This window comes from Lynx rufus, unplaced genomic scaffold (assembly GCF_022079265.1).
Source record: "Lynx rufus isolate CCGP_SWC_20201006 ecotype Redwood Valley unplaced genomic scaffold, mLynRuf1.p SCAF_2, whole genome shotgun sequence".
NCBI classification, from domain to species: Eukaryota; Metazoa; Chordata; class Mammalia; order Carnivora; family Felidae; genus Lynx; species Lynx rufus.
The window spans coordinates 167,775,019-167,793,216 of record NW_025814834.1 but is presented as its reverse complement, the minus strand read 5'-3'; the positions used below and the strand labels follow the sequence as shown (position 1 = coordinate 167,793,216).

The 18,198-nt window shown below is 40.4% G+C and overlaps 1 protein-coding gene across 2 annotated transcripts in view; it reads left to right on the top strand.

Annotated features, from left to right (window-relative positions):
- Positions 1-18,198, top strand: part of PDE4B (phosphodiesterase 4B) — a 437,163-nt gene that overhangs the window by 376,635 nt on the left and 42,330 nt on the right. The gene's annotated exons all lie outside the window — the stretch shown is intronic.

Below are 18,198 nucleotides of genomic sequence, written 5' to 3'. Positions count from 1 at the left end.
ACCTGTTTCGTTCATAGCATAGCACATCTTTACGGCTCCTAGTTCTTTTCCAATGATCCGAAGCACAGCCCACAGTGTCCCCTTGCTGTTTTCATTCTTCATCTGTGTCTCTCTGCTCCCCTCCCAGACTACACATTCCTTGAGGATGGCAATGACTGTGTCTTTTACTTCTTTGTACTCCCCACTCAGGCCCACCACTAAGTCCAGATGTCCAGGCCACCTTTCTAGCCTCATTTCCCATTTCCTTTCCTACCTGTTCTGTCTTCTATACATTAATGGTAATGCAATCTACCTCATAAGGTTGTTTTGAAGATTAGAGACAGTTTATTCATGTAATTCCCAATTCGTTGTTGCTGTAATTAACATTATCCTTCTTGTCTGTCCTTCCCATGGTCCTTCAGTTTTTGGCGCACAGGCTCTTGAGCATTTGGAGTTAGAGAAAGTAGCAAAAGAGATTTTGTCACTATTAGACATAGAATTGCTCTTGCTTCCAACTCCTAATTGGAACATTCCACCCTCAACCCCATATATTATGTAGGCTATTGTATTTATTTTGCCTGTATATAAGTATAAGCAAGTATTTATTAAGACCCCACTGTTTGCCAGGCAGTGTTCAGGGCTTGCCATGAGCAAATTTCAGTGGCCTTTTTTGTAAATGAGTCATTCCGCCTTCCTCATCTCAGACCCAGCCCTCCCTTCGTAAGAGGAAATGCGGTATGGGAACTGCAATTCAAAGTTTTCACTGAGGGCTTGGTCCTGAGCCTGGGCCATGTAAAACTCACTCACTCTCCGCCCTCTCCAGTTCTCCTGAGGCTGCCAGGTGCCGGCTGGGGCCTTCTGTCTGCTGGCTGCCTGGGTGATTCAGTTTCAGAAAAATAATTTCTAATCCAAACTACAACTATTTGAAATTCATTCAAAGTGTAGCAGTAATTCATTCATTCAATAAATTCAGTCAGTGAATAAATTCAATTCAGTAAATATTTGCTAAATTAAAGCCATCACTCAACAAGACTGACTTAATCTCAAAGCACCTACTGTATGATGCTACAATAAGCTTTGTTGTGTAATCTACTTTTTAAAAGATCATTATTCTCTGCTCTACTACTATTTCAAATAATACAAATTCTCATAATTCAAGGAAACTTTTTAAGCTAGATGTCATGGCATTGTGTGATAAGTGCAGAAGAACTACCATACAAACACAAAAAAAGAAATAAATCAAACAACAAACCTTGGCTAGTAAGAAACAACTTTAAACAAAATCACAATTGGAATCTGTCACCCAGATTATTCTGGTGTTAAGATCGCTCTGAACCAGTGTTAGGTTGATATACGTGTGAAGCTAGAGAAAAGGCCAGAATGTCAGAAGCAGCACACAAAACATTTCTAGTCCTTGTCTGTGTGTGTGTGTTCAGGGGGATATTGGTTCAAGCCAATATTTTCTACCTCGCCTGCACATTTATGTTGGCGGGATTTCACTAGCAAATATTGGTTTAAACCAAACACTGACATCTTTAATCACAGTTAAACAGACACTGCATTATACTGCATTAGAAAAGGAGAAGCAGAGAAAGAGTAAGCAGAGCATTTAGCTCCCATCTTTCAAAGGTAGAAAGGAAAAGTTAGAATTAAGTGAAATTCTTCAGAGGTAGAAATGCCAAGACAACCATTGCTGAAATACAAAATTTTGTTTTTCTAAAGTCTGGAGTTGAGTTCAGTGAAGTGACGTAGTTCACAAACCAGAGGAAATTAGGGGAGGAACGGAAATACTGCTAAATCAGGAGAAGTTGGCCAAAGGAAGCCAAGCTATCTGTGACATACAGTGTTGACTTCTTTCTTCTATATTCTCATCCAATTCTGGTTCACTACTGTGTCAGTTTGTGTAGCCATGAGACCTGGGACCTAATTTTATATTTTGATGCATGCTAGTTAGAAGTTCCGAATCTGTCACATAAAACAACAGCTTGTCTACCTGCAAAAAGCATACTGTTAACCTTTCCTACCACACACACACACACACAAAATCCACCCCAAAAAGAGCTGCTTGACGTTATTCGTTGTGTGCCTTCATTCACATCCAGAACTCCATAAATCACCTGGAGAGCTCCTCTCAGGCTGTGGTCCTTCCTCCCACCGCCCCTCCCCCCACCCTTGCACTCCTCACATTCCTGTTCATCTCATTTCAGACATAGCCCTGGGCTGCTTAGATATTTCTAAGAATGTCTTCAGGAGGACCAGCTGTTTTATCTCTGAAATCTATGATTATCTCCGCTTAATTAAATCATTGCAGCCCGCATTTGGGGGTAGATGATAATCAGATTTGAAAGAAGCAGGGACCTGCTGAAATGAATGGTCAGTCCTACTGAAGGTTGCCTTAGGGAAATACTGTTTTCACTTGTCTCCTCCCCTCTTCTGTCCTCCCTTCCCCTCTCCTCTTTCTTTCTCCCCTTTCCTTTCCTCTCCTTTTCTTTTCTTTTCTTTTTTTTCTTTTCTTTTCTTTTTTCTTTTCTTTTCTTTTCCCTTCCCTTCCCTTTTCTTTTCTTTTTTCTCTTTCTTTCTCTCTAAAACTTTTTAAGCGTCCAACTTCAGCTCAGGTCATGATCTCACTGTGAGTTTTAGCCCCATGTTAGCCTCTGTGCTGACAGCTCAGAGCCTGGAGCCTGCTTCAGATTCTGTGTCACCCTCTCTCTCTGCCCCTCCCCCATTTGTGCTCTCTCTCTCGTGCATGCTCTCTCTCTCTCTCAAAAATAAATATTTAGGGGCGCCTGGGTGGCGCAGTCGGTTAAGCGTCCGACTTCAGCCAGGTCACGATCTCGCGGTCCGTGAGTTCGAGCCCCGCGTCAGGCTCTGGGCTGATGGCTCGGAGCCTGGAGCCTGTTTCCGATTCTGTGTCTCCCTCTCTCTCTGCCCCTCCTCCGTTCATGCTCTGTCTCTCTCTGTCCCAAAAATAAATAAAAAAAAAAATTAAAAAAAAAATATTTAAAAACATTTTAAAAAATACAATAAAAAATTAAAAAAAATTTTTTCCCATCAGATCCCAGGAGAGTCTGAGCTGGAATGACTTATAGGGAAAAAAAAAATATTGAAAATGGAAGACTCAGATAGAGTGGTTAGCACCAAACCTGGCTGAGGATGCCAGTCATCTGGACCAATTCTAAAAAGAACACAATTTTCCAAAGCCCGCTCTGGAGACAGACTATGTCAGTATTTCAAGGTTTAGCCTGGGAATCACCTTCAGGAAACTGGCATAGTGATCAAGTATCAGCTTTAAATTCAGGCTGGATTAGAAACTGATTTCTAGTATGTATCTAGTGTGACTTTGGGCAAACTGTGTAACCTCTGGAGCCTCAGTTTACCCACCTGTAAAATAGAAATAATAACTACTGAATGGGATTGTTGCAAAAATTAAGTGAGATAATATACAAAGTCTCTCATACACTGCCTGATTTACGGTAGATTAAAATAAAATGAAGACCATCCAAATGTCTCCTTTGGGACTTAGCAAACAAAGGCAGCCACTGAGGCATTCCTAATGGCACCAGAGGTAAACTGCCTAAGTCTGAATTCTGGCTCTACTAAATCTGTGACCCTGGAAAAGTTACTGAATTTCTATGTTTCTCATCTGTAAAATAAAATGATCTATTATATATAAAATAATTCTCAGGTCATGAAATTTTGATGAAGATAAAATTAGTTCATGAATGTAAAGTGCTTAGAAAGTGTGACTGGTACTCAATGAATATTAACTACAATCATTATCATTATTACTATCTCTTTTAAGACAAGCATCTGTGGAATTATGAATGTTGGGGTGTTCAAGCCCTGTCTATAGGTTATGACCTATAACAGAGCTGTCCAATAGAAATAGAATGCAAGCCCCATAGGTAGTTTTAATTTTTTTTTTTTCTTTCAACGTTTTTATTTATTTTTGGGACAGAGACGGAGCATGAATGGGGGAGGGGCAGAGAGAGAGGGAGACACAGAATCGGAAACAGGCTCCAGGCTCCGAGCCATCAGCCCAGAGCCTGACGCGGGGCTCGAACTCACAGACCGTGAGATCGTGACCTGGCTGAAGTCGGACGCTTAACCGACTGCGCCACCCAGGCGCCCCAATAGTTTTAAATTTTCTACCAAACACACAAAAAGAAAGATGCAATTAGTTTTAATAATGTACTTTACATAATATCTAAAATATTATAATTTCAACATGTAACCAAATATGAAAATTTATTTACATCATTTTTTTCCAGACAAGTCTGTAAAATCCAGTTTGTATGTTACACATACACACTAGCCACAACGTATCACATCAGACTAGCCACAATCTTAATGCTCAGTAACTTAATGGCTAGTAACTACCATATTAGACAATGCAGAAATTCCAGATCCTAAAGCAAGGCCCCTTACCTTGATGAGCTTCAATTTTTTCATTTGTAAATATGGAGATTACTTTCATGGCTTTGTTTGCAGAAAATGAGCAAACTCGAAAGTACTTTGTCAGCTGGAAAAGGCTATATGGAGTAAGCTTTCTGCTCTCTGTAAAACTTGACTGTCAAATGCAGTGCCATTCTCCCATGGTGAAGTTCCCAAGGTCCTGTGTGATCTGAAACATCACCCAAGAGAACACCAGGTGAACGGGGCTTTCCAACAGTTAGTTGAAAGAGATTTGGGCTAATAATGTTTTGAGAGGCAGGGAAATTTCTAATCCACCTACCATGTTTACTCCTAATGGCAAGACCCTTTACTTCTACTCTCCATTGACTCTTGAAATTCCTTTGACAACTTCCATTCTACAAGTAAAGGTAAAGTTTAGGTATAAATAACCCTTCCACTCCCTCCGATAACACCCGAATTTGGGGCCCCGTTTCTTCTTAACTCCTAACTTTTCCTGCAAATAATAATCCCAATACTAATAATTTATCAAGAACTTATTCTTTACCTCATCCTATAATTCTTATGATTTACTGCTATCAGATCAATAATTAATTTTCTTATAAGCATCATTTTCATGGCAAGAACACTGAACTTGGAGTCAGAAAGCCTAGATCAAGTCTATAGGTTCTGCATTTACCACTTATGGGATCTGGAGTGAGACACTAAAACTTCCTGGACATCAGTCTCTTCCTGTATAAGACAGAGACAATAATACCTCTCTCATAACTTATTATATATATGAAAGAAATTTATAATTGCAAAACTGTAAAACAGTGTTAAGATATTTAAAAACCACTTCGTGTATGCCATTCTTCTGTTGAACAATTTTCAATAACTCTTCATTGCCTATCGAGTAAAATCAGATACCTTAGTCTAGCATAAAAACTTCTTCAAGATTGCCCGGACCACCCTACTTTTGCAAATTTATTCCACTCTACTCCCTTACTAAAACCCAGCATTCTAACCAAATAGGACTGGTAGATTGGATATCCTCAAATAGAACTAAATGGTGTGGCATGCATCTAATTTTATACCTTTGTTCATGCTGTTTATTGCCTTACCTTGTTTGTTTTCTTCATCTCCCAAAATTCCATCCATTCTTCTTTACCTGGCCTCCAAATCTCTCTTGATCTCCCTTTCCCCCATGTCTTTAAGATCTATCTGTACTGTCTCTGAACTTTACTTGTATCTTTCTTATGACAGTTGTCAAAATATTTGGGATTCTAGTATTGCTTGGTGCACAGAGGCCTGCAGTAAGGTGCCTGAATACAGTTCTTGAATGAGAGTCGAATAACAAATTCTACATGTGATTTTTTTGCAGAAGTCCCCTTGACAGATTGAATGTCCCCAATATTAAAGCTAGCCATCTAGGGGCACCTGGTTGGTTCAGCCCATTCAGCATGTGACTCTTGATCTCAGGGTCATGAGTTCAAGCACCATTTTGGGCTTGGGGCCTACTTAAAACAAACAAACAAACAACAAAAACAAACAAAAACCTAGCCAGCCTAGAAATCTAATCAAGATATGAATGCAAAAGAAATGGAGAGCCCATTAATTGTGGTAACATTGAATAAATCAGCAAAAATAAGGTGGTTTGTTTGATGACTAGTAAAAAAAGAACCAAGAACAAGAATTCCTGACATAGTTTCTCCAATACTGTCTAGTAGCAAAGGCCCCATTCCTTTTGGTTAACTGATATCCCATCTACTGATATATTGGGCAAGTCAGCAGTGCAAATAATATTTCTTGGGCTTCTACTAGATAATAAATGCTGTGCTGCATAAGAGACCAGGCAAGAAGATAGGCTCCCTTCTCTCAAGAAGGTTATCCGATGGGTGAGATAAACCAAGAGAAATAATTTAAATGAAATATGGTCAGTTGGAAATAATGGGAAGGGAACTTAATCCAATGTTAAAATATTTAGAAAGCTTTGTAGGGGAGATGACTCTAGGCTGAATCCTAAAAGATAAGTAAAAATTAGCCAGGTGAACAAAGTTGAGAAGGGCACTTCCGACCAATGGAAATACTTGAGAAACAACTACAGTCTCCCATAGTAGTGGAGCTGAGTATATCAGGCTTGAGGAAGCAGCCTAATCATCCAGCTAACTCCCCTGCTCTGATTTCATGCTTACCAAGCAATCTTACGATTATGATTCCTATGATTATGAATCTTATGATTATGAAATTGGTCTCCCATGTAGAGGAATGTGGAATGACCATAAGACATGAGAAACTTCCCATAAGTTATTACTCTCTATAAAGTGATTGGCCCCTGACTTCTCAACGTGTTCTTGGGCATTGGACTAGTATAAGTAGAATGAAGTCAAATCACACTGACAAAAAATCACATTCTGGACCTGAAAAGCCAAAGTGACCGGGAGTTTTGGTCACCAACCAAATACCACCCTCCTAAAGGCTATCTGATTTCAACTCATGAGCATCTCAAACCCATTTACCTGGCCCCATCTCCACTGCCGTGTCATTCTAACCACCACCACCTCCTGCATAGGTTACTGCAAGAAAATCAATAAAAGTGCTGCTGGCAGATGAATACTTTCCTAGGTGCTGGGTACTGCAGTAAGTGCTTTGATATGGATATTTTGTTTAATCCCCATACAATCTGGTGGGAAAAAATATACATCCCTATGGGAAAGATGAGGAAATTAAGTCTTACAGAGAAGTGAAGTAGCTTGTCCAGGTTCACATTGCTAATGAAATAAATGGCAGAGCCAGAAGTCAAACTTGTATTTGTCTTCCTCCAGATCCTGGGCTTTTAAATACAATTTAACTGGCCTCCTTCCTGCCTTTAGGTTTATTCTTCAAATTGTAGGTACAGTGATCTTTTTAAAATGCAGATTTGGCAAAGCCACTCCTTTGATAAGGCTCCAGAAAGATTTCCCACTGCTTCCAGAACAAAGTCCAAAGTCCCCTCCGTGGCCTTCCTTGGTTCTGTTTGACCTAATCTAAACTACATACTAGTCTTTTTCTCTCTGTGTGTGCCTGCCACATGTACTGCTCTTGGTTCTTTGAGCACAACCTGATGTTCCTCCTGCCTAGAATGTTCTCTTTCCTTTGTACCTAATTCTTATTCCTTTGAATCTCATAACTTTTTGAGGTACACCTTCCCTGAACTCCCTCTGTCACATCTCTGCTTCTCAGACTTTCTGGTCTCCTGTTATCCCTGCACTAAATTCTTAGGACACTCTACACTTCTTACTAGCTTCTCTCCCAATTGTAATTAAATAAGTTCTTGCATAATTGTCTATTTCTGCCAGAATATAGTCTTCAAATAAGCGAAAGCAGTGTCTATAAAATTTACCACTATATCCTTAGAGTTTCAAGCTGAGTCTATGAAAGAATAGGCATGCAGAAAATCTATTCATTAATATGGTGTGTGTATAGGTATGTGTGTATATGTATGTATGTATGTATGTATATATATATATATTTGTATGTATATAGGTATACATATATGATAATGTATGCATATAGTATATGTGTATGTGTACATATTAATATGGTGTGTATATATATATCAGTGTGTGTGTATGTATGTGTGTGTATATATATATAATGTAGCCATAAAAATGGATGCAGTCATGCCATTTGCAACAACATAAATGGATCTAGAAGGTATTGTGCTAAATGAGATAAGTCAGACTGAGAAAGATAAATACCGTATGATGTCACTCATATGTGGGATCTAAAAGACCAAATGAATACACAAACAAACAAAAAGCAGAATCAGACCTGTAAATACAGAGAACAAACTGACGGTTGTAGGAGGTGGGGGGTGGGGTGGGGCAGGAGGAGAATGGCCACAATGGGTGAAGGGGAGTGAGAGATACAGGCTTCCAGTTATACAATGAATAAGTCACAAGAATAAAAGGCACAGCATAGGGAATGTTGTCAATGATACTATAAAAGCATGGTATGGTGATAGCCAGGAGCTATCCTTGTGACGAATGTAACATAGCCTATAGAGAAGTAGAATCACTATGTTGTACACCTGAAACTAATGTAACCCTGTTTGTCAACTATACTCAAATAAGACATTTTTTAAAAACCTGCTAATTAAATATTTATCTGTACTTATAATACACCACATACTATCCTAAGCATTTTACATTTATTTTACTAATTAAAGACTATAATCCATTATACAGATACATATTATTCTCATTACATGGTGAGGAAACTAAGGCATGGAGAAGCTAAGAGACTTTAACTTTACTGTATGAACCCAGGTGGTCTGGTTCCAGATACCAAGCTTTTAACCACTACTGTATATCCTTCATAAATATCTCTTGCATATATTTAGTGTAGCAACTAAATAACAACTAAATAGTGTTGCTATTAGGATAGCAACTTACCTCCGTCTCTAATCACTGCCTTGTGTCACTGTTCTTTAACACTAACACAGATGGGTAATGGAGTTCCTTGAGCACTCTCACATTGATGGTAGGTGTTATTGTCTACACGAGTACAGATTCTCATTAGTAAGTAAATGCCAAACTCAGAGTTCTTCTGAAGAACAGGTTTCTGTGAGGGGAAGGACATTGGAAGAGTGAGAGGTAGGGCAGAAGGGAATGGAGCTTGAGGCTGGCATCTCAGAAACATAGTTTTGTCTAAGCCCACCTGGGTGAAAGCAAAAGTTGGATCATTTGTTTATAACAGGCCCCATAGCTTAGCAAAAGAATACCATGGAATTTAGAATCAGAGAACTTAGGTTTTCTCCTTGCCTGCTGGCTGCCCCCCTTCCCTCTCCCTCCTTCCTTCCTCTCAATCTCTCATCTCTCTCTCTCTCTCTGTCATAGGATGGCTTTAAGCAAATCATTGGACACCTCCAAGCCTCTATATCCTCACATGCATAATGGAAAAAGTTTAATAATTATAATACAGAATAATAATTTCTATCTCATGGGATTTATTTTTCAAGGAAAACTATGATTTGCAAGGGGTGAAAGCACTTGGTAAACTATCAAGGTATATGTATAAAATCTAGTTGTCATTGGAGGTTTTTTTTTTAACTTGCAGTCTTAGAGGAGTTTGCTAAAGAAATCAGCATCAAAATGACCTACTTTTCACTGTTATTTCTCTTGAGGGCAGTGAACCTCTTCTTCCATGAATCCACCCACAGTGAAATCCCTGTCATGTGCAATTGCAAAGTTCCATATTTATAAAGACACATTAACAGAATCCTGCCTAGAGAAAGGCCACCTAGGGCTTACAAACTGCCTTTGGAAGCACTCTGTTACAGAATGTAGAAATGTCCTCCAGTTTTGGTGATTTGTTCTAAGAATGCTTACTCCAGGTTAAAGCAACATGCCTTCTTGAAATCTTGCACTCTAACAGGTACATTTCATTTACAAGTATTCATCAAAAGAAAATAAATACCTTCGGACATAAAAACATACAATGAAAAGTATTGCTAATGTAAGGAGGAAAAAAAATCATAACCAAGGCCACTAAATAAACAGGCCAATAGCCCCAGCCTGCTACCTTGAAATAAAGAGAGGCTGATTTCCATATGTATGAAACTATTTTGCATTTTAACAAACACTTATTACACTGTGAGGAGCAACAGAGGAATGAAATAAGCCTGCTAACATCAAGGCACAAAGAACCTAGAGAGGACATCTACAGGGCTAGAAGCTTGTGGATAAAGCTGGAGTCATAAGCTGAATACAGAGGATCCAATTAATACACACTTCTCACTTCCAAGGATCAGAAGAGTGGTCTCTTAGTTTTCCTGATGAACGACTTCTTTCATATTTTTTTCCCTGTGGAGCCCTTGCTTTAGAAGTTTTGTCTACAAAAACAAAAACTGTATTTAAAGGTAATAATTAGTCTATCAAGTTAAAATTTTAAGTTATTTTGTAGAGGCCTATTTAATGCTATTTACGTTATTATGGTATTCACATATTAAGAGCTAGGGAAGGTCTGAGGATACTTTCCTTTCAATGTCAAGGGTTTGCTTTGTTTTGAGGTTAAGAGTGTGGATTTTTGCTGTGACTCAGTTCTGTGCTCTGCTTTTACAGAGCACGCCCAGTAATACGGGGGAAAGCTTCATGCTAGCTTGCCCCCACATCCATGTGCCACCCGGCCATTGCATAAGGTCATTGTGTAGCTTGGGTACTGGTCAAAGGTACTCAGCCAGGTGATGAGGAGAGCTCATCAATTCATCCCATGCGTCACTTCCCAAGCTTTCTGTCCTAGGGCTACGTCTGCCAAGAGAGGGCACATTTTTCTAATTTTCACCAAGGCACTGTATAAATTTGGGGCGGGGGCAGGGGAGGGGAGGAAGCTGCAAAGGCACCCGGTTGCACAGACTAACCATTTTGGAGAATGGGAAAGGCGTTTCTTATACAGTTATTCAATGCAGTGGACCATGTCTTGTTCATTGTTGTAAACCCCAGCACCTAGCATCATGCTGGGCATGTACTAGACTCTCAGTGGAATTTTGTGGAATGAATAAAGGAACAAACAGTTTTCTTGTACAATTCTCTACTTCTGAAAGTCCACTGACCTGGTGTGTCAGATTTGGTGAAAGCAGAATGATATATCAGGCCAGGTCTACATTTAGAAGTGAACACCACTAAACTCTAACCTAGCCAAGAGGCAGCTCCTGTCTGAGGTCATACGGTGGGAGCGACACTCTGGGAGGGGGTGGGGAGGCAAAAGAAATTTCCTGACATGTGCCAAGCACTATACCGAACACTTGGCATATGTCGCTTCCATTCATTCTCACAGCTAGTTTATGCTGTCTTCCTGTTTCACAGGTAAAGAAACAGAGGCACGGGCTGCTCACCTTGTCTAAGGTTACACGCCTAGTGAATGAGTGGCAAAGTCAAGGTTTATAAACATCTGAGTCAGACTCCAATGGGTTCCACTGGGTTTTGAGGTAGTAGGAGCATCCTGGTCTATGCAATATAAAACTAACCTATTTGGGGGGGCTGTTTTTCAGATATATTCAAGTTATGTTGAACAAAAGGAAAGGAAATGTGGTGGGTTTTTGTTTTTTGTTTTTGCTTTTGTTTTTTTTAGAAATCCTGTTCTTTGTTTTTGTAAATGGGCTTCCCTAGATGGGGATTATCTGTAGAAAGCATGCATAAGAAAATCAGAAAGATGGAGAACAGTGTACAAATAACAAGAATAGGAGTCAGTGAATTGTCATGAAATGAACACACTCAGGTAAGGAGTAGTCAAAGCAAGAAATGGACCATTACCAGCCCCATAGGAGCCTGTCCTTAAGTCCCTTCCAGTCACTAGCCCTCCACAGTAACTACTATCTGGACTTCTAATATCATAGATTCACTTTTGCCGCTTTTGAACATTATTTAGATTGAATCCCATTTTTATGTGCTTTGCAATATCTGGTTTCTTTTGCTTGACATGTATGTTTATTAGGTCCATCCCTGTTGTTACATGTGGCGGTTGTTCTAATTGGTTTAACCACTACATAGCCTTATGAATAACTACCACCTTCTCTACTGGGAAGAGTTTGATTGTGTGACACTGCTAAATAAAAGATTATTTACATTTCTTTTCTATGTGCTTTCTTTGAGTAGAAAGTGGAATGACTTGATGGATTATGTTGCATTTTTTTAAGTTTATTTATTTATTTTGAGGTAGAGAGAGAGAGAGAGAGAGAGAGAGAGAGAATGAGTGGGGGAGGGGCAGAGAGAGAGAGAGAGGGGCCTAGAGGATCCAAAGCGGGCTCTATACTGACAGCAGAGAGCCCGATGCAGGGTTCAGATTCACGAACCGTGATATCATGACCTGAGCCAAAGTCGGACACTTAACCCACTGTGCCACCCAGGTGCCCCTTGATGGATATGTTTCTGATACATACGGAGCTATCTTAAAATTGATTTAGAATGATCCCTTATATCAGGAATCTAACATAGTAAAAAACGTAAAAGCTGAGAGTAGAATGGTAGTTACCATGGACTGAGGAAAAGGGGATTGGGAAGATGTTCGTAAAAAGGTGCATAGTTTAAGATATGCAAAGTAAGTAAGTCCTAAAGACGACTGGATAGCGTGGTGCATATAGTTAATAATGTATCATATACTTAAACATTTGTTAAGAAGGTAGGTCTTCTGTTAAATATTCTCGTCACACACACACACAGAGGGAGGAAACTTTGAGAGGTGATGGTTAAATTAATGATGTTGTTTATGGTGACAGTTTCACAGGTGTATGCTTATCTTCAAACTCATCAAGATGTACACATTACATATGCACAGCTCTTTTGTATGTCATTCGTACCTCAATAAAAAATTGCATTGAGATGCTGTTTATAGAAAATTTATATTTGGGCTGGAATGTGATGTTTTCACTTGCCAACTTCTCATCTCTGTTAAGAGTGATAGGACTTAGGGTTTCAAAGTTTAAATGATATAGTTGTGTAAATGGCCCCTGTCTACTTTTTCCAGAGACCAGTGAGGTAATAATACTTTACTGCACTGAGTGTGGAGCTAACCTTTAGCGTACCTGACGTTTGTTACCAGCTGGGCCACTGACTTCATTACTTCATTATTGTTAAAATCTATTTCCATATTTTCCAGCTATGAGGAGCCAGCTCTTTGTGGCCACGCTGAGATTTCTCAGACTTCTGGGTCTGTCTTTTCCAACACCCATCTCTCTCTCTCTCTCTCTCTCTCTCTCTCTCCACACACACACATACACACACACACACACACACACACACACATTTCCACTAGATTTGTGTGGAAAAAAAAACTGGGGAAATTAGAGTGTAGGCTAGATATTAGCTGAATTGGGAAATTACTAAAACAGAAAAGGGAAGATCATTACTGAAAAAAATGAATGTTAACGGTTTGTGTAGTGTGATCACCACAAACATGCATGAACATATATGCACAAAAGGATTAATAATAGTGAGCTTAGTAAAAATGTGACATTTTTATCATTTCAAATTTTTGTTTCTCCGTAACTTTCTAATTTTCTCTAGTGCACCTATATCCCATCTGTAATAATAAATGTGATATTTATCAAATATGCATCATACTTAAAGGTTTACAGTCTGGTTTGTCTGTATCCTCCTATCCTACCTGTCCTGTGAGAATAGGGTATCTTTACCCTCATTCTCCGGATAAGGAAATTTCGTCTCAGCAATCTTGCGTAACTTGCCTTATGTCAGCCACTGAAGCAAGATAAAGGACCAGAACCGTACCAGGTCTCCTGAGTAAATATTGCACAGCCTCTGTGTGCTAATGACTGCGTTAGGTACATCAGAAAAGGGAAGAGGAGACTCAAGAAGTGACCACATTTAAGAAGGCAATTACACAATTTTAAATAGAAAATATCCAACGGTAAGATTCCACTTTAAATCAGCATTTCCAGGAATCCACGCATTTTCGGCGTGGAGCTGAATCTATTTCACAGACCAAGAAATGGTCTTGCCAGGAATCTTGCTCTAGTAATTTAACCTCTGACTTCTTGGCTTGTGCCTTAAGGTAATTTAGAGATAATCATACCTCTCCAGTGGCTATCACGGACATGTTGCAAGGATAAATGAGTAGTGTGCTTGGAACTCTTTTGAGAAGAGGGCTTTATGAATGCCACATATTATTACCAGATTAATATTGGCTATAATTATTTACTCATTCTCTCTTCCTGTTTCTCAGGGTCGAATGTAATACCTACCAGACCTGTAAGAGAAAGTGAATCTCCCTTTGCCTCTCTTATTAGAGGGAAAGAGGGAAAGAAGGGAAGAACAGGAGGTTGGTTCTCCCTGCTCCTCTTCCCTTTGGAAATTTTTGATAAATAGTGTCAACCCCATGATCATACATGGTCCCATCACCTGCTCTTATCCCCTTGAGACTTGCTTCTGTGGTATTAAGCATTGTTCCTTCTCCGAGCCATTTTTGCAAGACAGGAAATGACCAACTTCGTGGGCATGCAACCTGGGCAAGAGGCATAGAGCCCCACATCCAGCAGGGCCCCATAGTTGCTGCCTGGAAACGCATGATAATTTTATTTTTGATCTTGTGTTTTGTAAATGAAGTCTGATGGGGAAATGGAGTATACTCCAGTGACTTAGAGCCTTGGCTCATATGCTGTCCCACCTTCTTTCTGTCACTTGTTTGCCTCCCCTAGACTTATTCTCAGCCCACTATTTCCCTGATCCCTGGCACCCCAGGACTCATCCAGCATCCCTCCCCTTGCCACCCATTCCCAGAGGGGGCCTAAGTGCATGTGCAGAGAGGGTCTGAGTTGGGCACGTGTGCCTTGCAAAATCTCAGATGGGACATGGTAGCAGCCATCCCTGGCCTGGGCTGGCATGGCTATACCATGGTAGACAGACGCCATGTCTTGGTGGGGTGAACCTCTTGCCCACCCCTGCCCTGGGTATCTAGTACGCCCCAGTGCAGACCTTGTAATGCCCTTAGGGGCCACCTGTCTGCTGTGGAGTGGGGCATTGGTACTGTGGGGAAAGGAAGTGTCTGACTTCCCCAGAGCCTGCCCCTGTCTGGGGCACAGCACATCAGTTTGGCAGCTGGCAGATAGGGGTACCCCAGCGACTTGTGAGCTCTGTCTTGCCCTAAGTCACAGGATGTAGGGCCTGGAATCCTGTGAGGGTCTGCGCTCTCCTCATAGTATCCTCCTGCCCAAGGAAACACAATATTACAGAGTAAATAAAAAACACCATGCCATTCATTAATTGTGATAAATGTGCCATAATAACGTAAGATGCTAACAATAGAGAAATATAAATGTGTGGTATGTGGAAACTCTCTACATTAGCTTTGCAACTTTTCCCTAAATCTAGGGTTATTTTAAAATAAAAGGTTTTTGGGGCGCCTGGGTGGCGCAGTCGGTTAAGCGTCCGACTTCAGCCAGGTCATGATCTCGCACTCCGTGAGTTCGAGCCCCGCGTCGGGCTCTGGGCTGATGGCTCGGAGCCTGTTTCCGATTCTGTGTCTCCCTCTCTCTCTGCCCCTCCCCCGTTCATGCTCTGTCTCTCTCTGTCCCAAAAATAAAAACGTTGAAAAAAAAAAATTTAAAAAAAAAAAATAAAATAAAATAAAATAAAAGGTTTTTTTAAACAGAAGACAAAAAACAAAGTACTACCATGATAGCTCAGAGAGAGAGACTCCAGAAGAAAAAAAAAAAAAAAAAACTTTATGATTTTATTACCTTCAACAGCACTTTTCCTGGTGTTTGAATAAGGGGCTCTGCAATTTCATTTTGCACTGGACCCTGAAAATTATGTAGCTGATCCTGACCGTAAAACCCTTTGTGGAGTTCACACTTCCTCTCTCTCCCTTCCTATTCTTCCCTACTCCCAAATGCCAGGCCTTTGGGTTACTTTGATTACCATTAATAGTTGTGTTCCGATGCATTGATAATCTGCTAAGAACTAAGAGGTAAATATTCTCATCTTTATTTTAAGATGTAGGAAATTGAGGTCCAGGATCACATTGGAAACAGAAGAGAAACTCTAAATGTGTGAGTCTCACTCCAAAGCTGTTGCTCTTCCCACAGGACTGCAGATGCACCATTCAGTCTCTAGATATCCAAATCTCTAGACAGTTGCAGGCTGCTTGGGCATTCCTCTGAGGACTTACTGAGTATCCGGTAGGTACCAAACACTGGATCCAGTGCTAGAATCAGAAGTTATAGTGTGGAAGCCAGTCCTGAGCATCACTGGTCCTTTCCTTTGGCTTTCCCCAGAAGTAGCAGGGGGTTGATGCCCATATACTTAGCCCACTCTGACATCTGTGCAGCCTGTGTTAGTTACTGTGATAAGAAGGGTCCAGAATGAGACACAAACCGAGTTTTAACTATAGATTAACAGTCTGGAAAGGAACAAATTCTCACTAACTACAACACTAACTTCACAAAAGTTCTCACTTAAAAATATTGTAGCTGACCAGAATAAGAAAGGGCAGTAGAGTAAGGGCCTATCATATCCATTGGCCAGTCACTGGGATCTCACGACTGTACTAAGTCTAGGAGCTCAGATGTGCTTGTTCTGGGTAATAGTGAATGAGCTGTGGAGGTAACCCTTTACTGCTGGATCTTTGAAGAGTCCTCCTTCTTCCTAGTCCTTCTGCTGTTACGATTATTGTATTTCCTTTGTCAGCCCAGAGTGGAAATTGGATCCCTTTTTTCCCTCTTCATGAAGGAGAAATGTGATAGATCATCTCATGGTCATGTGGCATATCGGCCAATTCAAAAGGCTCTGAGCATCTTAGTTACTGAGAACCACAAGTTGCGATATGGAAGACATGATGGTAGTAAGGCCCAAGTAGCTGGGAAATGGTTGGACCTTGTCTCTGATAAGAGGCTGGGAAAGAGGATGGGGGGGTTCTGGCACTTCAGGGAAAGCTTCGTTGGAAGAAGTGATCCTCTGGAAGGAAATAGAGGAGACAAGGGGGTGTGTTGGGCACCCTAGACAGTAAGTGAGGAGCTTCTGCCTGTTGAAGCAGCATAACAAAATTGAAGGGGAAAGGAGGGAAGGGATGTGTAAGTCTGGCTTGAAATGAGTTTTACTAAAAATGCCTCAGTTCTTGTCTGCACATTTTTGCGGAGTGTGAAAAAAATAGAGGAAGTCACCTCCAATGGTTTTGTGGCTTTTTAAGTATGACATACAGGATATTGAATTTTAACCCCTCGTTATCCTAGCGTCTGCGTATTTGAGGGATAAATGAAAGATCTATTCTTTGAAATGTGCGTCTGTGATCAAGCGATTCTAGTCCGTTGGAATCACTCTTTTACTCATTCTCTTTTCTGCTTCCTACTTAGTATGAATGTCTCACACACACAGAATTATTCAAGTAACAATAAGAGGCTATGTGGTCTCCCTTGGATTTCTGTATGAACATATGAAAAATATATTCTAAATTTGACAGGAATGTGTGTAATCTTTTCTGTAATAGAAGTCCACACAAGATTTTTAAATTTTATTAGCACCTGTTGTGTGCCTGCTTTCCAGAAAGCTTGATAGAATTAACGAATGCTGTTCCCCTCAAAACCAGTCATGTATGCAGGAGAGTCTGGCTGACTTTTATAACTGTTGCATCATTAATTCATCTAGCATTTATAAAGTCAATTCCGTGTTTATTAACATAGAGTGCTTAAGTCAATAATGTTGAATATTAGACTCTTGGGTATGGAAGGACACGTTTTGAACATTCAGAAAGATCTTTATTATCCAGCAAAAGTATGATCTTGAAGACAACATTTTTTAATGGACTACTGAGAAATATTTCCAGAAAGTCTAGAGTCCCACCACCACAAAGCACAGCCCCTGGCTTTAATCAAAGTGAAAATCTGCAGTGTTCACATCTGGCTCCACCTGAAAGTCCGGTTCAGAATTTCCCTGTGACCCTGGCAGTGGCAGAAGAGAAGTTTTAGCTTTGTTTAGTATAACAAGAGCTGAGACTCCAGGCCAATAAACGTGTTCCCGTAAAACTCCAGTTTCTCTTAGACAGAAGTCTTATCAGGGAAACCTCATCTTAAAGGAGAGATTCAGAAGAGGGGAGAGTAGCCTACACCTCTTGCTAGTGCGGGTCAATGTGTGCTGAATTACAAGTCTCCAACATGTACACATCCCCCTGAATGAATGACTGCCTAGACTTCCAAAGTCACTGTCAGCGGCACCCCCTCCCCCAGCCCCGCGCCCAAATGTTTCATTTAGAAGAAAAGCAAATGAGAAAATGCTTTCCTCATTTCTCCTCCAGACTGCAAACCCTCAGAAATGACATCACGCACCCTGAAGAGCCCCGGGA